General features: G+C 49.8%; 1 pseudogene; it reads right to left on the bottom strand.

Moving 5' to 3' along the window:
• LOC136111380 (dynein axonemal heavy chain 9-like) overlaps positions 1 to 26,566 on the bottom strand; it is a 122,964-nt pseudogene that overhangs the window by 86,006 nt on the left and 10,392 nt on the right.

The following is a 26,566-nucleotide window of genomic DNA, read 5'->3' as shown; positions in this document are numbered from 1 at the left end:
ATGTATTTGAAAATGCATTAATTTTTTTCAAGAGTAATCGCTGAGAGTTGGAGCAGGCAATTCTATGTTTTTCATACATAACAAAAGGCTTAATCTCTGCTTTAAAAGAAAAACCTCAATATAACTCCAAAATTTAGAGCTATTAAGGCACATCCCACAATAGTAAAATACTATCCACTGAGGCCCTCTAATGACAGGGAGTGGGGCTTTAAATATTCCTGCAATGCTCTTAAGCTCATACTCTTTGACGCTGGCTACTTGGCAAACCGCCGTGTCCACCGCAGCTTTTCACCCACCTCCAGTTGCTTATAGACTTCCTCCGGCAGCTCTTGCTCATACGTCTTCAGCAGTTCGACGGTTTGCTTCAGGGGCTCGAACATGGCATCGGTGACACTGTGCCTTTCCTTAACGGCCAGGAGATGCCCCATGATCTCCACCAAACCATCATAATCGCCTTTTTCAACCTTTTTGCTCAAACCTTTGTCAGCAGTTTTTATGAACTCGTCCAGGTCAGACAAGCTGTAGAACACAAAACAGGAAAGCACCAAATGAGAGCAGTTCCTACCGGAATCATCCAGGCAGCTGGACTGGCACGGAGAGGGAAAGGCCTGGCTAACTCTGCCCATCACATGGCAACATGCTGAGGGCATCAGAACCACAGTTCATGCTCACAGGGATCCATAGATGTGGTACAGCTTCCTGTGAGGAACGGATAAATGGGTTGGGACTTCACAGGTTGGAGAAAAGGCATTTGAGGAGCACAAGTCTTACGAGGAGCAGCTGAGGGAGCTGGGGCTGTTCAGCCTGCAGAACAGGAGATGAGGGGAGACCTGATCTCTGCAACTGTCTGAAAGGAGGTTGGAGCATGGAGGGGGTTGGTCTCTTCTCTCAGGTAGCAAGTGATAAGATAAAATGGCCTCAGATTTCTCCAGGGGAGGTTCAGATTGGGTATTAGGAAAAAAATTATTCACAGAAATGGCTGTCGGGCCTTGGAACAGGCTGCCCTGGGCAGTGGTGGAGTCACCATCCCTGGAGGGGTTGGATAGACATATAGATGAGGTTCTCAGGGACATGGGGTAGTGCCAGAGTTAGGTTATGGTTGGACTCTGTGATCTTGATGGTCTCTTCCAACCAAACAGATTCTATGACTCTATCCTATGATTCTATAAGGGAGACCTGTGAGCTCGGGTCTGTGGTCTGAAGAGAGTGAATTTGAAAGGACAGTTTTCATGTCATCTCTTCCAATACAAGAATTCAACAAATGAACCTGGTAGGTTGTAAAGCTACAACAAACAGGGATTCTTCTTCGCACGCTGCCTTATTTCAGAGGGTAAGTCTCTGCTGCAGAAGGATGCAGATGTTAAAAATTCACAGCGGTTCAGAAAAGCAACCGAACATTTGTGGGAGAAAAAAAAATCCATCCAGGTCTTTAGATACAAAGGTACAACCCATGACTCTCAAAGTCCTCAGGTATGAATGGTTAGAGACAAGGAGACTATTTGGGGGAAGTTTCCCTACCTGCTTCTTGATCTCACCAGCTGCTGGACACTGTTAGCAGAGCTTGATGGGCTCCTGGATCTTTGGTCCTTTCCATTCTTCCCTTCTCAAAACGCTTACTTTTGAAGTGCCCGCTTAAATTCTGTGGATGCTGCTGGACCAAAACATAGCCCTAAACACTTCACCTATTAAAGACTAAACTGCTGAGTCAGGAGCTCTTAATAAGAACTCCTAAATGCCTGTTCTAACCTATGCAAAAACCTCTTTGCACAGGAATTATCGTGCTGAAAAGAACACAAGAGATCACAGCAGCCACCACACGCAGCAGCCTTCACTAGTACATATGTCTGTAAATATTTCTTCGTAAGCATCCAAGCCCTGTGGCATCCTTCAGCTGCTACTACTCAAATAAATCACCTAACACATCATCCTGCAGAGACCAGGCGGCTGAGCAGCTATTCAGAGCAGGGAACACATGTTCATTCAAAACTTACATCCAAAGCTCCTCCTTTTTGTAACCTTGAAACTGCCTCCCCATGACTGCTCATGCCAGGCAACCCAAATTACTTTTTTTACAAAGAGTGCACTCAAAAGAGCACTGCATTTAGAAACGGAGCAAGTATCTCATGGCATTAATGCAGCTTTACTGATGGCAAATTCAACAAAATAAGCATAGAGCCCTAGAAGAGATTAGATTAGTTGGACCAGGATGAACAGACAAACAGACATCCTGTCCAACACCACACAGTAGGTCGTAGGAGCATCAGCTCGCAGGATGTCGATGGTACCGAGTTCGTGGAACTGTTTGCACTTTACACACTCAGCTGGACCAGCTGCTCCCAGCAGAGACGAGGGGATGAAAGTTAGCAGAGATGCGATGGAGCTGGCAGGGGGTGTGTGCCCCCTCCTCTTGCTCCTGTATTAGCCTTTTGCTTATCAGTGTGAAATGATAAAGCCCAGCCAACACAAGAGAAACCCACTTTGGTTCTGGGAAGAAGAGGTAGAACGGTTCCTACCTGTGCATGACGTGGTCCATGAGATGCTGCTTGAACACCAAGCTCCACCGTTTAATCACATTCAGCAGAGACGCTTTGAAAGGCCGAGCATCAACTTTCATCCAACTCTGGAAAATGCTGATGGGCTCGATGCGATTCACCTCCTCATAGATCTTCTCGTAGGAGTCAATCTGCTCTCGGAACTGCTGCAGCGTGGGAGGTGACTCAGGGACCCCGTTCTCTGCATGGGCCTCGATTTCTGCCGCAGTGAGAATGTGCCCGTAGAGGAGGAACTGGCGGAAGAACTCCTTTCTGTCCTCCCCGTACAGGTAGGAGTAGTGGTCGAAGGCACTGCGGTAATCACAGCAGGCCGCCATCACGGCCTGCACACGCCCCATCAGCTCATGGCGCATGTCGGCCAGGTCAGCCATGTCCTCCATGTCAGCCTGGAGAGAAGAGGAGAGGAGCTCGCAGTGATGCGGGGGCAGCGTGGCACCTCCTCACTGCCACACAGCGTGAGGGAGCTCCACAGCCACGGACCTGGTAGTGGAGGAAGCCGCTGTGCTCAGCCAGCCTGGGCACCAGCGATGAGATCCGGTAGATGTCGTTGAGAAGACCTTCCACCACGTCGTAGAAGCCATCGTTTGTGCCAGGGTCCAAGGAGGGTTGACATATCAAATCTGGGATCACCAAATCCAGCTGCACCTCAAACAGGGGAGGAAGCCCTGCCTTGGGATCTGGTAGGGAAGAACAGAGGTGCCAGGTTATTTTTGAAGGGGAGAAAAGTGATCTAGAGCCACCACTAACATCCCACCACAAGACACACACATGCCCCACAGGGACACCAGGCAGGTGGGACACCCACTCGCTGGGTCCAGTGACATTGTGTCTGCATACAACGCAGAGGGGAGGCTGCCAAACCAGCTGGTGTTCTGGTACCCACAGGAGATACTGGAGAACAGATGAGACACAAGTGATTTAAGGACCGGAAAAATGCTGTGGAGGGAAGCCTTAAAGAGACCAGGCTCTTCAGCTAATCAAAAGGGAGTCTGAGAGCTGAACAATTACAGCGCATAAGTACTTAAAGAGGAGAAAAACAACAGGAACCAAGAGGCTCTTTAATTTAGTGGAGAAAGGCATGAAAAAATAGAACACCAACTGGTTTCACAAATGTGAAATTATGTGCTTGTTTTTAACAAGATGGTGAGGAACTGGATGCAATTCTCCAGCTCAGTGTGCCTCCACATCCAGGAGGGAAGCGTTCTGAAGATGTGCTTTAGCTGGACACAGCTGCTCTCAGCAGAGTGACCCTCCGTGGCAGCTTTAGGCAGGAGCTCTGGTTTGGTGACCCCTCTCCTCACTCCTCAGTGATGGAGGTTTTTCTTTCATGTCTTTCATCCACAGAACCAACTCTTGAGACTCTCCACAAACGAAAGGTTGTGTCACCTTGATGCTTTGTGCATGGGAGGTCAGGAGATGGCTGATGCCCAAGAACAGACTTGGAATGATGCCTCAATTTTGTCTGTTCACAAATCCCAGCAAATGGTACACAGTCATCTCTGTCCCTTCCCTTGAGCAAGGCTTTGCTCCAGTGACCAGGGGACAGAGTTACCCTCTGAGTCTGGAGGCTCCTCCAGCACTTGCTGTAGACAATGCAAGAGGCAGAGTAGAAAGACCACCACAAGTCAAAGCACAAAACAGAAACTTCCTTTTGGTGAGACTGAAGATGGTATCACGGCCAGAGCGGAGGAACCAGCAGTTACCTGTGTTTTCGAGGAGGTACTTGAGTGAGCACTCAATGGCAGTGAAGAATCCATCCAGAACTATCTCATCCACGTAATCCACATAGGCCTTCCAGATGTCAGATGCTGGGTCTGCAAGTAAGAGGCTCTGGTTTTCCTGGAAGAAAAAGACGACACTTTGAAATACAGCGGGGCTGAGTCTGTCCTACAAGAGCTGCCCACAGCTGAGGACTCATGGCAATGAGCACACAGGTACCAGCCCTGCGGGGGGAGAGAAACCAGACAGACGGATGTTGCTGCTGGTAGCATGGCCACAATTTTCTCCTTCTGTCAAGGGCTGCTTTGTCATCTGAAGCAACTCAAAATAATCACAAGGTAAAAATGGAGTGCGTGAGAGACTTAGCAGCCCTGCAACCTTCTCCTCCCTCTTCTCTGAGGCCAAAGGGCTCAAGGGTGCTTTGCAGACCTGGGCCAAAGGCTCATCCCAATGCATGAAGCCTCAGTCCTTGTGGCCTGTATAATGTTACCTTGGGTGGATGAGTCCTTCCAAGTGGACTGCTTACACCTCTGCCCTACAAATGGTCATCTCAAAACAAGAGAACTTTAAAATTCAGAAAAGGGTTTTTAAATAAACCAAGTGAAAATAGTTAAAGATTGGGATCAGAAGACAAAGGGTCGGCTTACAGCCTCCCTTCTCAGCTTATTGCGTCCCTTACCTCCAGGCAAGTTCACAGTCAGGAAATTCACGGTTTTCTAGGCCACAGAATGGCCCCATCCTTCTTGCGTCTCCTCTTCCACACCCACAAGACCAGCCTGGGTATCCATCCCCTGCACCTCCCAGGCTCTGCCGTGATCCTGTTCCGGCCTTGCTATGCCCTCTGAGGGCTCTTTCTCCTAAGCCTGCCAGGGGCTCTCAACACAGGCACGGGCTCAAAAAAAACGTAAGGTCCAGCTTGCAGTCTGCTGCCAGGGGTTCAAAGCCGGCTGTATTTCATCTCTGGGGACACAGGAGAGGGTGCCATTCCCAGTGGCATGGCAGCTTGGCACACATGAGATCATAGAATCATTCTGGTTGGAAGAGACCCTCAAGATCATCGAATCCAACCATAACCTAACTCCACCACTAACCCATGTCCCTAAGAACCCCATCTGTACATTTGTTAACACCTCCAGGGATGTGACTCCACCACTGCTCTGGGCAGCCTATTCCAAAGCTTCACAATCCTCTCTGTGAATTATTTTTTCCTAATATCCAATCTGAACTTTCCTTGGTGCAACTTGAGGCCACTTCCTCTCATCCTATCTCTTACTACTTGGGAGAAGAGACCAACCCCCTCCATGCTCCAACCTCCTTTCAGACAGTTGCAGAGAGCAAGAAGGTCTGGCCTCAGCCTCCTCAAGATAGAGTGGCATTGCCAATTGGGCTTGAGTCAACCCAGAGTTGCTGCTCCCCAACTTTACACATCAACGCTGAGTGATTAAACTGTTAACAGAGCAAGCCAGGGCTCTGGTGCCTTGCAGACTCACCTCCACATTTTGCTGACACAAGAGAAAGGGGAACTTCACAGGACTGAACACTATGGGAATGCCCATTTGAAAGCACCACCCCCTCTTCACCGTCCCATGCCCTTGTATTTGACAATGCCCCCTTGTCACTGGTGTTCTACTGAACCTTTACTCCAGAGGCCTCATCCTGGTGCAAAAGGGCAATGCAAGCCAGCATCTCACTGTCCTGCCTGTGCTTGTGGGTGCACGTACCCAAACTCTCTGTGCTCTTCTCTCAGCAGCCTCAAGACTCACCTGCTCAAAAGAAGACCTGAACACCCAAGGGAAACACAGCAGACCAGCTCTTGGCTCCTTTGCTGCTGTTCCTCCAGGTTTGACCAGCACAGCAGGACAGAGGCATGGGGACATCCTATTTTGGGCCACGGTGCCTTTCCCTCCCCAGGACCTTCATGCTGCTTTGCAGTTGGTCCTGCCCTGTGAGCCACCAGAGCAGCGGTGCCAGCCCTTCTGCCTTGGCCACAGCCCCATGTTCTCTCCGGTCAATTTAGGAAGTGTTCCCATCTTTTGGGTGTAGCTGGAGGTGGTTGAGCCTGTCACAGCTGTAGCAGCAGGACAACGTGGGCATAGTAAAATCCTCGCCGTGGGTTCAGAGGCTACAGAAGTGGGTCAGAAGCCCAAGGCTGAGTGCAGACAGTGAAGTAAGGTGAGCAACAAGGGCTCAGTGTCCCAGAGAGGGTCAGCCCAGTCTCTCCAGAGTCCAAGGCCAGATGGTGACCCTCAGGAGTGGGCTGGACCTAAAATCCATCTGCCTTCCAGCCAAGGTGCTGTCCCTGACACGCTAAAACCTCTGGGCAGGTGAGGCGCAGAGATTTGGGCTTTCTCCTGCTCTGCAAAGAGGACTCTCAGCTCTGGCAAAGCCACTGGAAAAAACCCAGGGTTCAGACAGCAGCTTTTTTCTTGTTACTCAGCTTCTCCCTGGACTGACAGCGTCACCTCCTGCTCCCACAGAGGAACAACAAGCCTAAAGCAGAAAGGTCAGCCACAGCCAGCTGCCTCTCCATTTTAAGGTGAATATTTCGGAGGAGTTTTTCCTCTGAGCAGGATCCCAAAGCCTGATGCACGACTCCCCTCTAGTGGCTTCACAAGAACCAGGACTGGGAGCCAGACTGGGCTGCATTGGCTCCCACTCCTGCTCCAAACTCGGTGCCTGGTCAGCAGCCCCGCACACTCAGCTGTACCAGCTCACCCATCAAAGTATTCCTTAATCAACAACAGGTAAGTTTTTCAAATGAGTTAAGGGAGTTAATTTTAAGGTGAAGCAGCTCTGGACATTTTCACCAGAGCGGAGAGACACCCAGAGCCTATGAAGAGTCAACAAACCCCTGGAGAAGGTCCCCCCTCACCTTCACCAGCAGATGAATCCTCTGCCCTGACTCTCGGACAAGGCTGTAACGCCGTTCCAGGCGGTCCTGACAGTCCTCCAGGCTCAGCAGCGATTCTCTTTTACAATCTCTTCTCACAAATATGGGCGACGCCCACGATCCCATGATGGTCTGGATCTCCTCAACATTGTTTTTGGCTTTCTGTATCCTCTGCTCGAGGTCATGGACATCATCCATCACCATGGAGATGTGATCCCAGACACCTGGTAAAAAATGAGATGATTGACTACTTTTTTTCAGAGCTGCATGGCCAAGCTCTTGTGCACTCTCCATAAGACTTTTCCCCCACGGTTTCATGTATTTCTCACCCATCATTAACACAAGAGACTTACCACCTCAACCAAAAGAGTCACTTCTAGCTCCCTCCTACCCCAACAATCCATGGTACAGCTGCAGCCTCTGTTTTCTGCCAGGAGCACCAGCACCGTGGGGACGTCTGACCCTTCCCCCTTTCCCGTACCCAGATTTAATCTGCTACCAGAGAGAGAACAAGGACAACAGGCTGAGTGTTCCTGCCACTGTCACTAGAGCAGGGACCCACAGCCCCACAAACACAGGCTGTGACAGCCCAAGGTACCAGCGAGGGCTGCATTTAGATTCAGGGAACTTCATCTGCAGGAAAGTCCCTTCATCTTTGTTGTGCAATGGAGAAAGAGTTTTTCAGCATGAGGAATTCTGCTTTGCAAGTTCCCAAGGGAGGACACTTGTTCCTGTTCATACCACAAGCCTGATGACAGAAATATATATTCCAACAGCGAGCAGGTTGCTTTCACCAAGAGGAAACAAATTGTCTTCCTCCATTCTGCTTTGCAGTTCAAACTGATCAAGCAAGAACACTGGTTAAATCATCCCAAAGTCACGGTGCACAAACCTCACCACTAACCACAGTATTTCATCTGGCTGGAAAGGATAACGAGGTGGCCCTGGCCCCCACCGGGAGAAGTCTGTCCCAAGCCAGATGGCTGGGCCAAGGGGTCCCAGTCCCTGCACAACTCAGGGAGAAAGCAGTGCCTTGGGGACACAGGGACATGACCACACAGTGGGTCACTTGGGCTGGCACGCGCAGGGAGCAGACTCTTCAACCCCAGCCTTGCCAGCTCTCACAAACCCCAATCTTGCCGTTTCCTCAGCATCACTGCTTACAGGGCAGCCTCTCTTCCCCAAAAGCCCAGAGGGAAGCTGAAGGGATCAGGATCCTGTCCCCAGCCCAAGCAGATCAAGGTAAGATGGGAAGGAGCAGGCAGGCTGGGGGCTGCCCTTTGTCTCCCCAGTGCTGGCTCTGCTGGAGAGTCCCCTGCCCTGCTGTGAACTGTCACTGGGAACCAGGTGATGGAGGCTGGGGACATGGGAGGAATCTGATGAGACCCAAGTGAGCAGGTTAACCATGAGCAATGTGCCCTGTGGCCAAGAAGGTTGATGGTACCTGGGCTGCGTGAGTAGGAGTGTGGCCAGCAGGTCGAGGGAGGTGAATCCTCCCCCTCTGCTCTGCACTCGTGAGGCCCCATCTGAGTGGTGTGTCCAGTTCTGGGCACCCCAGTTTAAGAAGGACAAGGAATTACTGGGGAGAGCCCAGCGGTGGCTACCAAGATGCTGAGGGGTCTAGAGCATTTTTCTTCTGAGGAAAGGCTGAGAGAGCTGGGGCTGTTGAGCTGGAGAAGAGAAGCTGAGAGGGATCTGATCAATGGGATCAATATCTCAGGGTGGCTGTCAGAGGATGGAGCAGACTCTGTTCAGTGGTGCCCAGCACCAGGGTGAGGGGCAACGGGTACAGACTGAAACACAGGAGGCTCCATCTGAACATGAGCAGAAACTTGTTTGCTGGGAGGTGCCAGAGCCTGGCCCAGGCTGCCCAGAGCGGGTGTGGAGTCTCCTTCTCTGAGACATTGAAACCCGCCTGGACCCACCTGTGTGATCTGCTCTGTGACCCTGCGTGAGCAGGGGGGTTGGACTGGGAGATCTCCAGAGGTCTCTTCAGCCCTCACCAGTCTGGGATTCTGTGAAATCCTGTACGGCCTCTTTTGCCCTAACACAGAGCTAGCTCACCCTCCATCTTCCAGTTGAGTGTTTCTTCTGCCTTCTTCAGCTTCAAGTTAATATCCCACAGCTGCTCCTGTATGAGAGGGTATTCGACCTCCAGGACTGTCTTCAGGACCTTGTTGTATCTGTTCACCATCAGCTCCAAGTTGGCCGCCAGCTGCCGGTATGACTCCTTGGAGGAATAGATTTCTGCTGCCGTGGGTGGGATGGCTCCCAGCCGGCTGCCAGACAGGTAGCTCAGCTCCCTCAGCACCGACACCAGCTGCAGAAACAAGGCAGAGAGCTGAATGTGAGACAATCCTCCCCATTCACCTGGTAGACACCCTCCCGTCAATTCTGGGGATCTTAGGGGGTTCCTGCTGTTTTATTCACAAAGCAGTACGCTCTGAGAAGGGCCTGGACACCTCCTAGTCCAGACCATCTCCCTCCCATTGATCTTTGCCTCTGATTTGCTTCCCAATCAAAGACATATAGCTCTGTTAACTACCCAGCCAGCAAACCCTGTGCAGCCTCTAAAAGCCATGATGATCTCTGGTCTTCTCAGCTATCCTCATCAATACAGTCTTTCAGCAATACTGTGCCTGCAGGAGGAGGCACAACCAAAAGCATCTTTGAGTTGTGATGGAACGGGATTGAGTGGGTTATTAAACTATAAACCCAAGTAGAAGTGAGTCCCTGCAACAAACGGAGCAGCAAGGTCTTCCAACGCAATATATCACTTCTAAGACAAAAAAAAAAAATCTTTGCTCAGTTTAGTGGCTTGTGAGAGGGAAAATGCTCCTGAAACTGCACATTTTGGCTGGGTGACAGAAATTCAGTATATTGTATGGGCAATGGCAGGGGTGAGGAGTATCTACAATACTAAAGTGACTATGTCCACAATGACAAGAAGAGGAAAGAAAGACGGAGCGCAGAAGGGTGAAGGGAGCAGTTTGAGGAGGTGGATGGAAGAGGATGGGATGGGAGGAAGGGAAAAGCAGGGGATTGAGGGAGCAGGAGGCCAAGTGAGATAGAACCAAACTCCCCTCCCTTTTATGCACTGGAATGTCTGAGACATCCCCACCATGGTGTCAAGGATGTCTTACCCTCTTTCCCTCTCCTCCATGGAAGGTGAGCTCTGGAAGATTCTTTAATGTTGAAGGGTTGCAAATACATCCTCCCTTTAGGCAAAATGAGGTGCTCCTATCTGCTCTGAAGGGCATGAAGGGGCTGCTAAGCAGGCACCTGAGGACATGAGGCAGTCCTCAGTATGGAAAGCTGAGAGCAGCGCAGAAGCACTCAGAGACTGGAGCTGAGAACATGCTCAGCACGTCACAGGCTCCAAACCCTGGCACCAGGGTGAAGGGTGGAAAACATCCCCTGGGGCCATTTGCTTCCCACCTTAGCAAGGAGATTCCAAGGAGCTGGACAAATCCTTTGTCTGAGAGCCAAGCTGGAATGAGCTCTGGAACCTCAACACTTTTCTCTAACAGCAGCAAGTCCCAGGGAAAGGGGGAAGTGTTTGATGTTTTCCCAGGCCCCTGAGATTCAGCACCTCCGCAGCAAATGGCATTTCACATTTGAGAGGCCCCAGCTCTCATCAGGCCCCAGCACCTTTGAATCCACCTCTGCACTCTGCTGGCTTGGACCCTGCCTCTGCTTTGGGCAGGGGGATGGTCAGGCCTCCCTGTGCTGGAGAGGGCAGCCCTAGGGAACAGAGACCTACTGGAAGCCTCCTGCACCACAATTAAGGAAATCCAACAGCCACAACACTGAAGTAACAAAACAAACCTTTCCTGGGATTTTTATACCCTTTCAGGAAGCTCAGATTTCAGGTAAACATAACACGAACCCACGTCTGTAGGATGATGCTCCTACGCTCCCCACACCAGCGTCAAACCAACCTGCTCTGGAGATGTTGACACCAGTTAACATCTGGCTACTCACAGACTTTCTGGCTTTAATTACAATCTGCGCTGCTTAAACTGTAATCCTGATATTTTACCAGGAGACAGAGCCCACAAAGGGGATGGTTAATTCATGTCACCCATAACAGATGCTCCAGGGACCTCAGCAGAACAGATCTAGTAGCGATCCCACCAGACTTGCCACGCACGGTGGGGCACAGCTTGGAGACGTGCCCTCCAGCAGACAGGAGAGCTAGTTCTTACCTGGGGATCAAAATTAACCGTGATCAGTTTGGTTTCTGGATCTTGCCGGATAAGCGGTTGAGTAAGGTTGTACTGTGATTTTTCAGAGACTGTCTGGGACCAGTCTGCATAGAGCTTCTCCTGATACCTGCCGAAAAACAAACAAACAAATTAAAACATCCACCACGTAGCTGCCAAGCCCGCACACCAAGACATAGAACCAAATAAAAGCCAAGTCCACTTCTGAGGGCTGAAGAACATCAAGGAATATTTAAAACCCACCCACACCACCTCCATAAAGATCTTGGCTTCAAAGACAAACACCTGAAAACCAGTGACAGCATCAAGTCAGGAAAACAAAGATCCCCCAAGTACCATTCTTAGCAGAGGATTCAAATTTGGGGACAAACATTCAAAAGCTCAGAGCAATCAGTTCAGTTTTAGCATCAAACATTAAGATATTAAGTGAGGTGCAACGAATCCCACTCCCACTTGTGGAATACACACATTACAGCCACGGTAAGTACACTGTGAATGGGCACAAGTGGATTGAGACTTCTGGTCAGCTCAGGTTTTCTACCACAGCATCTCCTACATCCAAAAGAATCTCGTTCCAACATTTCTGCTGGGCTGCACAGCCCCTGTCCCTCCCATGCAAACTTCTCATTTCAAGATATCACAGAAAGACTGTGGTGTGTAGCAAAGGATTCCTCCTCCTCTCTCATCACAAAATTCCTTCTGGCTTAGAAAGAGACATTCTCAGGCCCTGGGCTTGCAAATGTGCTGAAAGGTGGTTTAGAGAAGGAGAAGGAAATGGCCTCAAGTTGCACCAGGGGAGGTTCAGACTGGATATTAGGAAACATTTCTTCCCCAAAGGGCTGTCGGGCATTGGAACAGGCTGCGAGGGCAGTGGTGGAGTCATCATCCCTGGAGGGGTGGACAGACGTGGAGACGAGGTTCTCAGGGACACGGGGCAGTGCCAGGGTTGTGTTAATGGATGGACATGAGGGTCTCTTCCAACCAAAACAATTCTATGATTCTATAAGGTTTGGCTTTTTTTCATATAGTTACAGTCATGCCTGAGCCACCACTTACCTGTCGAGCAGCTGGATCATTTCTTCATACTTCTCTATCACCCTTCTTCCTTCAGCAGAGTCCAAGCAGCTGGTGGCACAACAGACAAGCTCAGCGTTACATTTAGCCCTGTGAGGCTGCAGTCTCTATTTACCCCTTCCCAAAACCACCCACCACCTTGCAGGCAGAGCCTGGCTGGGGATCTTACATTCCAACCCCACCATATCGCCCAAAACCATTTCACTGCACAAAAGCTCTCCAAGCCCCAGTGCGCCCTTTTGCGGGTGTTTGCATGGCAACTGGCAAATGAGAACCACGTCCTGGGGGAAGAACAAGGGCCCAGAGCTGCTGGAGGAACACTGGTCTCCGTAACATACTCAATGCTCCGGTGTTTGCACAGAGCAGGGCAACCTCTGCTCACCAGCCACCACTTTCTGAGGTCAAAGAGGCACAGAAAGAAGCAGAGTGTGGCTCCCGGCAGACGAAGCTCTTGGCGGTGCCCAATTCATGCCCCTCAAACCGAAGAGCAAAGGTGTCCCAGAGTGCGGGAGGCAGAGCCCTGGCCACGCTGCCAGGGCTGTACAGCCCAGGGAACAGCAGGCCAGAGGAATTCTTATCATGCTGTCTTTTCCCCACTGTTTCATCTACAATATCCAAGTTTTCCTCAAGATGGTTGTTGATTTTGGAGGACATATTGACAAAACTTGAATTAACTTAACCAAAAGCTGGAAAAAAGGAGCGCCTGAGCAGTCACCGCTGGGCAAGTGCTGAGAAACCTGCTGGAAGTAAACAAGTCCTCTGAGCAAATCCAAGTAAATCCCAGCAAAACCACTTTTGTTTCTCCTTTTTAATCCTTTTTCCCTTTCAACAGCATCATGTCACCACCGTTGCAGAGCATGTTATTAACTACTCTAAACAGAGGACAGAAAATCAGTGTGAAATGCAGATCTGGGTCCTTCATGGTGGACAAAAATTTGCCATTTAGGTTCAAATCAGACATGATAACTTGGGCTCTGTGCTGGGAACAGCCCAAGAGTTTGTTTCATTGCACCAATGTCTTTGCTGCTGCAGAATAACTGTGCACTTAAAGACACTTAATGGCAAGATACAGTGAGAGAAGGTTACAAACATGGTACAGTGACGGTCAAGTTATTTTGGTCAAGTACATTAAAAAAGTGGATCCATTTACACAGAATCCTGACCAGCACACGTGAAGCCATTCCTGTGAGCTACCAGGTGCAGTCCCTAGAACACCCTCAGTTCTCATAAGTCCAACACTGCCTTGCTTACAGAGCTCTTAAATGTTGTCTCATGTGGTGCCAGCTGTGAGTATGAGGCCATACTTCCCTGACACCATCCGTTATAACAAGCATTTGGGTGATAAATATACCAGCATTGGTTTCTTTCCTTGATCTTGGGAGATGGCTCCTTTGTTTAACGCTGAGAAAGTTTTCTTCTGCCCAACAAAATGCTCGTCTGCTCCCCAACATGCAAACCCAGCTCCATCGATCCATCTCAGCTGAGTCCAGCCCAGCACTTCTCTGCTATTCACAGCTTGGATGATGCCAGAACCAGGACTTGCAGCTGAGGAGGTCCTGGAGAACATGCTGAGTGGGATTGCAGCAGGAAAGGTTCTGATACCTCTTTCAATTGCAACCCGGGAACTATGTCTGAAAGCTGAATAGCCCACTGTGCCTCTTAATCGCTTCAAAACAAATCCAGTTAATGAGTTTCTTAAAAAAAATAATGATCACAAGGAAGCTGAAAAGCACCAGTGCAACCACTTCACACCTCTTTGACTAAGAATTATTTCAGCTATAACCATGGGATAATGTTCACCACAGAAAGAAAATCAGATTGATTACAGAGAAGATAGCAAGGTGGTCATAAAGCAACTTAGCTGGAACAGACACGCACAGATGTGGGATGTGCCTGAAGTGATCAAACGGCACCTGGATTCGCGCTCGCAGCTCCTGCGCCCAGCGCAGCGCTCCAGCCACCGGCGGCATGTTCTTGTGCACAGGGGGGATCCTGGGGAGGGCACATTGGAACAGCGTTTGACTGAACGCTGCACTTGTAACCCCAAAGATGCAACAACAGAACCTCATTTGCAGAAAACTGCTCTGATTTCCCAGCTTCCTTCCTTAAATCCAACATCTGCCACACTGATGTAGGTCTGTGACCAAGGCAAGTGCCTCTGGATCTTGAATAAGGAGCTGAGATCGAACGAGAAGCCCAGACTATGTCCAAACCTGAGCTGATGTGAGGTGTCCCTTGCCTGGGACACATTCCCCGCCCCTCACAAACACTGACATAGGGATTTCTGACCAGGAGTTACTTCTGTCCGCCTTATCTAACAGCCACAGAACAACAACCACAAATTCACAGCAAATGATTCTCTCCATGATTCTCTCCAGTCCAGGACTTGTCTCGTTCCAGTATGATCTTTCTGAGGCAAGTAAATAGGTTATTGTTCAAAATGACACACTTGAATCCTCATAATCTGATAGAAATCCACCCATTCCCCCCTGTGCCAACAGTCACGGGGAATAATAAACTTGGAAAAGGCTGATTAAACCCTTGGTTACGAAGTCCCACTCGCATACTTTGCATTTTAAGCATTGTAAGGGAAACAAAATAAATTCATTCTGAGGAGCACATGAGTGGGTTTGCAGGTCCCATGGGGTGTTGGAGGCAGCACACAAATGTGGAGAGAAACCTCCTGTCACAGCCTCGCTGGGAGAAAAGCTCAGCATGTGTCTCCATTCCCAGTCACATATCATGCATACACATTTGAAAAAGGGTATTTTTACTCCTAACCAATTATTTGCTTTAATACTAAGAACAGAGCTTTCCCAGGCATTTCCATTGCCACTAGGAGCTACAGAGGCTGAAAACATCTGCAATTTGTAAAGTTTTGGGTTCCTTAGAAAAATAAATCATTTCCCCCCCAAATTAATCTCAATCAAACTCCCTGTAAAACCCATGTTACTCAGCACGTTCTACCTACCGAGCTTCAGCTCTGCCTGGATGTGCCGGGAGTAGATCAGCCTGGCGTGGTCCAGGGCCCTGCTGAACATGCTGATGAGGACGGAGTATTTGCCAGCAGCATCTGCAGCGACTACCGGTCGCTCCAAAAGGCTCCCGAACATGTCCAGCAGCTGTTGGGGTGAACACGCAGGAAAAGAAGAGGGGAAAAATTTACAACCCCGACTCCTGCAGAGAGATCAGCTGGGACCTTCCTCCCCAGCCCAGATGCTTCAATACTGTCCGCACCGATGGGCACTTTGGAAAAAGGAAATTTGCTCCCTTTGTTACGGGGCCTCTCAGACTTTCTCTGGGGTTGGACCACATTCCAACTGTTGTTCTTCAAATGCTTCAAGATTTTCTATTTTTTTCAAAAAACTTACAAAGATAAACACCGTCACTTGCTAAAGTCTTTTCTACAAATGCTTATATTGATTTTTTTAAAAAAATACCATTTATTATTTCTGCAAGATAGATTAATTGATAAATAAACCAGCTTTGTTTCTAGAAAACCTGTTTCCAAAACTGAAACAGATCCATGTATTAATAATATTAACAAATTGATACTAACAATATCAATTCTCACCAGGAAATCCTAGAAAAAGCATGATTTCCCCCGACTTGCAGAGAGAGACACAAATATATCTCCTGGCATCCAAAAGCTTTGTGAGGGACCCACCAGCCTGAGCATCCCAAACCAAGAGCAGCCCAAAAGCTACAAGTCCCACTGTCCCACCAGCAAACACCAGCCCCATGTGCCTGTGGCTCCAGCACTGCCTGGTCTCCTCAGCGTGATTCTCACCGAGCCGGGTGCCCTGATTTCCCTTTTAGGGAAGAGCAAGGGAGCGATAAACAAACCTTGAAGGCGTGGTCCAAGTTGGAGGCGTCATCAAAAGCCTGGATGAAAATGGTGCCCAGCCGACGGTCCATGTCTTCTACTTTCTGCTGGAAACCAAAGGCATCCTGCTCAAAGTCCTGCACAAAGGCAAAACACAAGCTGTGAGGCTGCACGATGGCACTAGGAAGGTACCTGTAACTCCTCGATCCAGAGATGCCCTCTCTTATTCACCGTGAACTAAGCCACTCCTCTGGCCAATCTTCAGCCATCGCAACGTGGCAAAGTCCTCACGAAGCTTGAGAACATTTCTGTGCTGTCCCATGGCTGAGATGTTGGCCCTTTCTCTGGGAGGGACCCTTTGGTCCTGAGGGCTTTCCACAGCCCACATGGCACTATCTTCAGCCTACAGGCAAGATGGACTATTTCCACACCCTCTCCCCCACCACTTGGCCTGAAGACCACACCATCATCCAGAAAACCCACGGATGCACCTGCTGAGTCCCAAATCCAACCTACTTTCAAGTCAAAACAAGCCTGTGGTTCCATGGTGAGCTGGTTGTGAGTGAGGCAGTTTCAAAACACTCGCACAGGTTGCCCAGAGAGGCTGTGGAGTCTCCACACTTGGACATAGGTAATCTTGGAGATATTTCACCTGACCAGTCACAGTCCTGCTCTAGCTGAGCCTGCTTTGAGCAGGGAAGGTGGACTGGGTGATCTCCAGAGGTCCTTTTCAAACTCAACAGTACTGGGTTTCTGTAATTTCCATCATCTTCTTGCACTGCTTTTCTTGCTTCCATTGTAATAAATCCTTTGAACTTCAAGAGTAACATCTATATTTGTTTTCCTACACGTAAAAGAGTCCAAATCAAAGACTGAACTTGACAGTCCGTGACAGTCCTTCTGTTCTAGCTTGGACAAAACCACTAAAAATGAGGTCATGTGTCTCTTTTCCAAAGGACAAAGTGCAAGGAAATAGCTTTTACTATTGCTACTGCTGAGCTCCAGCAGATCCAGATGCCATGTTTTAGCTAAAAAAAACGGCTCCAGCAGTGGCAGAGGGTGCAAAACTAGAGCACTGAAAGAACAAACATGACTCAGAGTCACACAAATGGCCATGGGGTCACCAAACCCAAGCCACCTCCTGCAGAGCCACTGTCACCTCTCCTCTGTGCCTGCCCTGCTGAAGGAGGGGTGCTATGGAGCAAGCAGCTTTCCAGCAAGAAACACTGGGGACGTGCCACCCCCTGCAGAGATGTACTGGGAGCTGCAGGAAGCAAAGCACGAGCCACCCATCCCCACACCAGGCAGGTCCCAGAGGGCTGGGAATATTCCTTTAATTAAAGCACTACTGATAATAAAATAGAGCATCCTTGAATTCTGAGAGCCCCAGATGCCATGTGTTCATCTAGGCAGGAGTGAACACATCCCAGAGATGATCTGAGTTGGCCCTCATCAGGCAAACTACCTTGTTTTTCCAAAACTAAGACAGAGTCTTATATTAATTTTTGCTGCAAAAGATGCTTACTTTTTTACATGTATAGCTGCCTGGACCCTATTTAAATTGACTTTTTTATGAACTGTAACTAGGGCTAATTTTTTGAATAGGGTTCATATTTCAAGCATCCTGAAAAATCATGCTATAGCTTGTTTTTGGGGTAGGTCTTATTTTTGGGGAAACATGGTAAATACCAAGAGCAGGAAAGCAAAGAGATGTGGGTGTTGGTATAGCTCTTATACCTCAGCAAGCACCATGTACAGCAAAAGCTTGTGCATAACTCATGGAAATCCCAGTTTCCCAGCTGCACTGATCTAAGGTGCTGATCTAGCAAGATATGTTAGATATAGACGTGCAAGAAGTCCCAAATCTCTGCAGGAAAGGCCAGCGGCTCCCTGTTCCCTCCAGTACCAGATCAGATCATAATGAAAGGAGGAAAGAGCTGGGAAGAAGATAGCAGGAAACTGCTGCTTTGGAAACATGCACATGTTCCTGATGTTCCCGCAAACTGGTCCCACCTACCGTGTTGGTCAGGTCAAGACAGTCATAGGTTCGCTCTGAAAACACCTTGTATGCCTCCTGGAATTCCTCATACATGTCCAGGACCTGCTGGCCCAGGGTCTTCCCTTTAATCCCACTGAATTCAATTTTCTCCAGCTTCATCAAGTCCAAGGAAGTTGCCAGGAGATCCTTCAAAGTCAACGGAGGGAGACACAGGTCATGATGTTGACAAAAGAAGATGACAACAGTTGTCACGACAGAGTTGCACTTGCTGAGGGACCTTCCCAAGCACAGCGCTGGTGCTCAGGCTGGGTGGCAGGGATGGGAAGGGGGGAGCCTGATCTGCCTGTCCTGAGCATCAGTGGCTGCTCATAACACGTCCCTGCCCAGTGAGACCTGCTGCAGCCACTAGAAATACCATGACAACTGTAAAATCGCTTTGAAGTGTATTTAAAGGACAGATCCAAAGCAGGATATGAGACTCTTATATGTCATCCAGCATAGCTAAGAATCCCAATTTTATAGGTATTAACCAAGGACAGATTTCTAATATTTACAGGTACCCAAACTGTCCAAAGCTCCTGCGCAGTCAAACCTCCACGTGTCCAAGTGGGTGTTGCAGCACCTGCCCCGCTGGCCCTCTCTGCTGAGGTGGCACACGGGTCCTTCCCTTCCCTTCCCATCCTCTGCAGCCTGGCAGTGTCACCTCTTGGGAAAATGTCCCGCTCCCCCAGTGGTGGTGGCAGCACTGGGCAGCTCTGCTGCCATCCCACCTCATCTGTCTCCCTAGGTAGGGCCAAGTAAGGGCTGGTTGAACATCCATTGTCTCAGAGGACCAGGAGAAATGTGCACAGGAATGTACTGGTGGCCACTCTCTGCTTGCACTTGTCCTGGGGCCACCCGAGCAGGGCAGCAGGTTTTACCACAGACACGTAATATCAAACAGTGCAACGAACCAAAGGAAAGGGATCCTTCCCTCTTCACGTGCTCATGGGCTACCCATGCACCAGTGTAACTGCAGCTTTTATGAAAATTCGAAAACAAATGCACATATGCATTCATATTCACTTCGACACACCAGCACATCCGCTTGAACAAATACCTAGTAAGGCAAAAAAATAATGTGGAAATACCAGTTGTCCCTTGCTTTGTCTTGCAAGGTTGCTTGAAATGAAGTGATGAGGGGAAATTGAGACGGAGAGAGATGCAGCAGTTTTCCTCATTAACAGGCTGGTGTGCACTATGCTTTTAATTATTGTTTTACAGCTCACTCCGCAGGCTCTCCCTCTGACTCCAGATACTGCAGCTTCTACTGTCCCTGGAGTGTGGGACAGCCACGGAAGGAGGAAACAGACACTGGTCAAAACGCACAGTGCCCCAGCTCAAAACCTCCCCACTGGCTTTTGTCTGCAGCCCATATCCACAGTGTGCCCATGGCATCCATGGAATCCCAGCAGTCAGTGCCCCAGAGCCTTTACAGGGTCCCAGTAAACCTGTCACCAACACTGTCCTCATGATAACCTGCAGTTATTCCTGTGTCTATTTATATTCCTCTCTACACTGACCAGCATAATTTGGTTTATTTCACATCAAACCCTACTGGAAACCATCATTATGAATACTTTTAAAATAGGCACCAGTCATGACAGTTTTCAACATAGTTAATTAAGGAACACATAAAAGTATATGGCACATTTAAAGCAGTAAAACTGCAAACACCAGCAACCTGTACACTGGCCATCCAACCCTACACACTGAGAACGCAGCAACAATCAACAAAGAAATTCATTTGGGATGTGTGTGGAGAGCAGATGAATGTGTGTGGTTAGCCACGTGAGAGATAACAGGTACATGCAAGGTCTGTACAAGAGGTACATACAGTATCTGTATAAGAGGTATATACAGTGTCTGTATAACAGGTACATATGGTGTCTGTATGTCTGTGGTCTCCAGACACAGCCATGTGGTAAGGAGAGCATAGGGAGCTCCCACATTCACACTCAGACCTGCTCTCTGCAGAACATCTCCTGTGGCTCAAGGAGCCCTTGGCCACACTGGGAGCTCAGGGATGACACCCCAATGTCCCTGCCTCAGGTGACAGATCTGGCAAACAGGGACACCCCTGAGCCACAGCACCCCAGTTTGATGGACTATGAGGATGCGAAGGGACAACCTGGTGAGGAACGTGTCCCTGCTCCTCCCCAGGCCCACGTGGCACAGCCAAGGGGATCCTGCCATCTGGCCTCTCCAAGACAGGCAGGACCCAGCTCTAGGGTGTCATAGAATCATAGAACCATTTCAGTTGGAAGAGACCCTTAAGATCATTGAGTCCAACCATGACCTAAATCTGTCTCTGATGGCACCAGGAGACCTGGGAGATTACATTGCTTTATTTACAGCTGTGCAAACCACACCTCCAGTAATCCTCCTTTTCTTGCCCCAACAGGAGCAAGGAGTCCAACGGGACTCCTGAGAGCAAAAAACACACCTATCAACCTGACCAGCTTACATATGCACTGAGCAGGACATAGTAAAACACAGTCTTAGACTCGCTGTAACAGGAGACCTAACAGCAAAAGAGTGGCCCCATTCCCTGGTATCAGGTGAAGCTATAGAAAGGAAAGATGCCAGCAAGTGATCTCCTGGCTACAGAGTTCTCCTGACGGTTTGCAATGTTTTTCAAGACCAGAGTCTCACCTCCACCATCTCCAGTCTCTTCAGGAAGGTGTCCAGCCTCGCAAACACCATCGTGGAGCTGAAGTCCCACTCCCTCACTTCTTGGCCTGGTTCATAATACATGTGCAGTTTTTCCCTTCTCTCCTCAAATGCCTCTTTGAACATGTTCAGGATACCGAGCACCATTCGCACCTTGCCCAGGCTCTCCTCCATGTCCCCTTTCAGAAGGTCTTCTGGAGACAGGTACACCAGGGCCTGGAAGAGCAAAATCACACCTGAGAGGTCACTTCTGCCATCATGGAAAACAAGGACTTCTCGTGTTGAACACATTTGAACCTGTTTATTAAGTTAAATGTTGCCTAAAGAATCACTTTTCCAGGGAAGGACAATAGGAAGAAGGGGAGAGGGGACACAGGGGACTGCAAACACAGGCATCACAGCCACAGACCTGCTCAATGAGAAGGTTGCAGATCTCCTGGAGCAGCACCACTATCCGCACGGGCATGTTGTAGTGCTTGGAGGTGACCCAGATCAAACACACCACGTGGAGCAGGGGGAGCAGGAAAGGCTTCACCTCGCTGAACTCAACCCTCTCTACGTCTTCCAAGCGGCGCTTGAGGGCTGTCAGGTGCAGGTGAACGTCCTGAGCTTCAGTCAAAGCTGTGTTGAGAGACGTGAGAAGCGGTAAGAACCACCCAGCTGCGGTGTGCTGGGTTCCCAGCTAGGTGCTGGCCTCACCACATGGAAAAGTGCCTGGGAAAAGAAACTGTCCTGACAAGCACTGAGCACCCTCAGCCACCTGTGTGCTGCAGGTCACTCACTCGTGAACATCACTCACCTGCGGCAGTAACCAGAACAGAAATAAGCTGATGTGATGGCAGGGGACAGGGAGCTGGGACAGGGCTTCGTGGAGAGCCTGAGTCCACAACTGCTAAAAAGTCACACGGAATTTGCCCAACAGCACCAAAAATACAGTGCTGCCATGGCTGTGAGCCATGGCCTTGCTGTACAGCACGACAGGCTGTACAGCCTTGGCCTGAGCCCTTTTTAGCTCAGTTTTGGCTCAAGCAACTCCTTGTCCAGTGGGCAGATGACGACGGCCCCACTAGTCCTGACTGTAATAGAAAACCTGTCAACAGTAAAGCAACTGATGTCTGACTCGTCGAAAGCTTTAGCTTAGCTCTGTACAGCTGTGTGGTTTTACCCTGAAGAATTACCCCAGAGCGCAAGCATTAATAAAACCAGATCGTTGTGCAATTAAACCTGTGGACCAACAAGAAGTGACAGAAGTGCTTGAATGCATGCAAAAATAACCCCTAAGGCCCAAGACCAAGGAAGAAGAGACTCCCACTATCAGCATCACCCTCCCAGCAAATCCACCAACAGCAGCCACACCAGTACAATGCCAGGGAAAGGGGCAGAGACTTAAAAGCAGGTGCACACAAATCTGAACTGCGCTGTAATGGAAATTAACAATTATAGTCCAAATTATCCAATTAGGGTTAGTATCGCTGTAGCCGGATTAAAACCAAATATTTGTTGTATTTTGATTAAACCCTTAAAGTATTAATTAGTTTAACAATGAACCCTTGGCTCCTTATATAAGGGGTGTTTCTCCAGCCCATTTAAACTGCACAATGCAGAGTGTGACACAGATCCTTAAGAGATTCAATGTTTGCACGTGAAGTGGTGAAGAACAGTGTTTTCTGCCAGCACGTGCACAGCTAACACAGTCTAGATGGTTTCATTGTGCCAGAGAGCAGCTGGGTTGGACATGGATGTCCAGCTGTGTTGGTCTGCAGGGACAGACCAGCAGGACTACACTGTTTTTCACTACAGACAGGGATTTGCAATATTTCCTTGGGCTGCGCTCAACTCCCCTAAGCAAAGCAAAGCAAGGAAATTCGGGCTGCAGTGGCCAAAGCCTGAGAAGCAGCGCTCTAACAAAGCAGTCTTAGGTACAAGATCTGTCCTCTTAGTCTGAACTCCCATTCCTGCATAATAACACCAGAGGAGCTGGTGGAAGTTGAGGTGAGTCCTGTTAGAGTAATGCAAACACTTTATTACAGCAGAATAAATTCCCAAACCCATTCACCCTGAACTTTGGCAAGAGTCTGGCTCAACAGACCAGCGATGGAGCTTGTCCCAGCCTGGAAACAAAAGCCTAGACTCAAGCACAAGCAGCCCAGTCTCAATTCACAAACTAGAAAGATTTGGCTTGAAATCAGTCACACCAGGCCATGAAGAAAGGCCAGAAGCCAGCACTGTGGTAAAGTTGCCCCAGCATCTCACCTGCCTCAACATCCATTAGCATGGTTTTGAAGGCTGGGATGTAGCTGCTCTCAACTCTCTCCAGCAGCTCCATCATGTTCCTGACCTTCCTCGTTGTCAGCTGGTTGTAAATGCATTCCAGGTCATCACACCTACAGCAACCGAGATACAGAATCACAGAATCAGTTGGTTGGAAGAGACCCTCAAGATCATCGAGTCCAACCATAACCTAACCCCTGGCACTGCCCCGTGTCCCTGAGAATGTCATCTCTGTGACTGTTCAACCCCTCCAGGAATGGTGACTCCACCACTGCCCTGGGCAGCCTGTTCCAATGCTTCACAACCCCTTCTGGGAAGAAATGTTTCCTAATATCCAACCTCAGCCTCCCCTGGCGCAACTTGAGGCCGTTTCCTCTGCTCCTGGCGCTTGTTCCTGGGGAGCAGAGCCCGACCCCCCCTGGCTCCAAGCTCCTTTCAGGCAGTGCAGAGATCAGAAGGTCTCCCCTCAGCTCCTGTTCTCCAGCTGAACCCCCCAGGTCCCTCAGCCACTCCCATCACACTTGTGCTCCAGCCCCTCACCAGCTCTATTCCCTTCTCTCAACTCACTCCACTACCTCAAGGTCTTTCTTGGCCTGGGGGGCCCAAAACTGATTTGAGGTTTGGCTTCCCCAGCGCTGAGTACAGTGGGACAGTCATTGCCCTGGGCCTGCTGGCCACACTGTTCTTGATGCACACCAGGATGCTGGTGGCCATGTTACCCACCTACACTGGGCCATCAGCTGTCCCCCAACATCATCTGTTTCCCCTGGGCCTGATTCAGGGCTTCCTCCAGCTACACATGGACTGTGGAAATGGGAGAAAGCTGCATGAGGCACAGACAAACCCTACAGGACAGAAAGTGCTGAGTTCAGCATGACAGCAGCTCTGCTACTGACAGAACATCGCTGAAAAAAAGCCATCGTGTTTCTGCAGGCATTAGCAACAGCTCTCCAGCCAGCAGGGCTTTGCCCCGAGTCAGCCTGAACCAGTACAGCACAAAGGTTTTCAAAGGGCAGGAGGAAATACCACTCCCAGGCTCCTGAGCATCTAAAGCCCCTCTGGCCCTGACAGATGAACAGCAGCCAGCTGAGATGCACCATTTCCAGACAGCCCCCAGCAGGTGTCCATCAGCAATTACTCCTGTGGATGGCTCCTAGTGAACAGTGACGAAAGAGTGCCCAGAGCGGGTGTGGAGTCTCCTTCTCTGAGACATTCGAACCCGCCTGGACCCACCTGTGTGATCTGCTCTGTGACCCTGCGTGAGCAGGGCTTGGACTGGGGGATCTGCAGAGGGCCCTTCAGCCCAACCAGCCTGGGATCCTGTAAAGGGCATTTCTGAAAAAAGTCCCTTGAGGTGTAGCCCCTGTGGTGGGGCTAAGTTAAAACACAGCCAGCTGCCCAGTGACCTCCCAGGCACTTTGCAGATCATGATGATTTTCTGTGCGGGAGCAATTTTCCTTAGTTGAAGCCTACATGAACCCCAAGTGGCCTGTTCTTCTCAACTCATGGAATTAGCAGCTCCACCACCAGCACTCTCCCTCTACACAAAACCAGCACCACAGGGCACCATGCACTGGCCAGGCTGCTCTGGGTACCTGTTCTTCCAGAACTCCAGCTCCACCTTCGGGTTCGGATTGCTGCCTTGCAGGAGAGGCTCTGAAGACTCTTTCTTCAGTGCCTCCTGGATCTGGTGGCTCCAGTCTATGATGGCCGACTCCATGGCATACACCAGAGATTTATCTATCCGTTCCATGCTGTAGTAAACAGAGTACGTGATTAACTTTGTTGATGTGCATTGCTCAGTTGGATCTACTTCCAATGGCCGTGTGGGCAGCTGGATTTTACAGGGTTTCACATTTCAAAACCACAAAACAATCAAACCCCATAAGATTTTGTCACTGGTTTAATATAGGAATTACACTCTGGAGAAAACGGCTGAATGTCTGCAGCAGTGTGGGCAACAACACTGTTCATAAAGTGAATGGTGGAAATGAAGAGCCAGTCGCCACCTCTCTGCACAGCCAGTCATTGTCACATCAGATCCATTCAGGTTCAGGATCTGACCTGGAGACTCACACATCCAGCAAGATTCTCTCTCCCCATACCATTCTCCCTCAAAATATTCTACATCCCTGCAGTCATTAACTCACTTAATTCAGCAAGAAACACCACCAAGTGGGCTGGGAAGCTGAGGACAGGTCACCCCACTGCCTTGGAAGCAGTAACTTCTCACAAAATCCCACCCGCACCACGTCCTGTCTGAGGAGTGATTCATTCCACTGCACCCACACATCTCCTGGGGTTCCACAGGGGCACGCACGCAGCCCAGACACGATGACAACTTGATGTACAAACGCATCTGCTTCTCTGGACCTTCCAGAACCTGTTATTTTGGGGTGGTACTCACGATTTCTCATTTTCCAGATCAATGTCCTCAATTCCCTCTGAGCCAGCTGGGAGAGGCAGCAAGGTCTTGCCGTCTACTTGGCCAACAACTGTGAAAATGGTACTTTTGAGGTTGTGGACATGACGCACGATGTCTTGTGACACCACTTGTGGCCAGCCCTGATGGTCCTTCTTGTTCGTTAGGATGGGCACGATCACCTACAGCGGGAGTCACGGAAGACCAATGGAGAAAAAAGTGCAGCAGGAGACGGACAGGCCACCGGGCTCTGAGGTCTGTGCTTGGCCAAGCCTGGAGACCCATATTCATTGCTGTCTCAAGCAGTTCCCATGTGAAATAGAGGCAGCTGATGATGAATGGGCATCTCTACAGGCCCACTTTATACAGCAGAACACCCTTTTCCCCAAATCCAAGCAGCCAAGGAGGGTGGAAGCCAGTAGGCAAAGTGAGCAGCCCCATCCCCAGGCTCTCCCAGCCTTTCAAGCCCGCAACTGGAGATGGCCCCATGGGCTGCTGTCCCTTGCCCTCACAACTGTCCCCGGTGCTTGGTCCCCATGTCCCTGCCCATGGGCACAGCCGTCAGGCTGCCCTTTGAGCCTGCCAGGGCTGGGCTGAGCTCAGTGTGCTGCAAGGGAAGGTCTGCTGGTACCCCCTGGGATACACTGGTGGTGAGGGTCCCCCAGGTCCCAGCTGCAGCCCACCAAACAGGAGCTTTGCCTTTATCAGCACTTTTACTGACCCGGCAGCATGGGGTTGTGGGGCTGGTCGGGGTTTGCCCAGATTTGAGCTGCTTTTGGCTTGTTTGAGCTGTGACAGCAACACCGTGTCTGTCACCTATCCTGGCTGGCTCTGCACTGGGACCAGCCTGTGGCAACAGCCTAACAAAGCCAGGT

The sequence above is a fragment of the Patagioenas fasciata genome, chromosome 32, assembly GCF_037038585.1.
Source record: "Patagioenas fasciata isolate bPatFas1 chromosome 32, bPatFas1.hap1, whole genome shotgun sequence".
Taxonomy (NCBI): Eukaryota; Metazoa; Chordata; class Aves; order Columbiformes; family Columbidae; genus Patagioenas; species Patagioenas fasciata.
The sequence above is the reverse complement of the archived record's forward strand: the minus strand, read 5'-3'. Positions and strand labels throughout refer to the sequence as shown.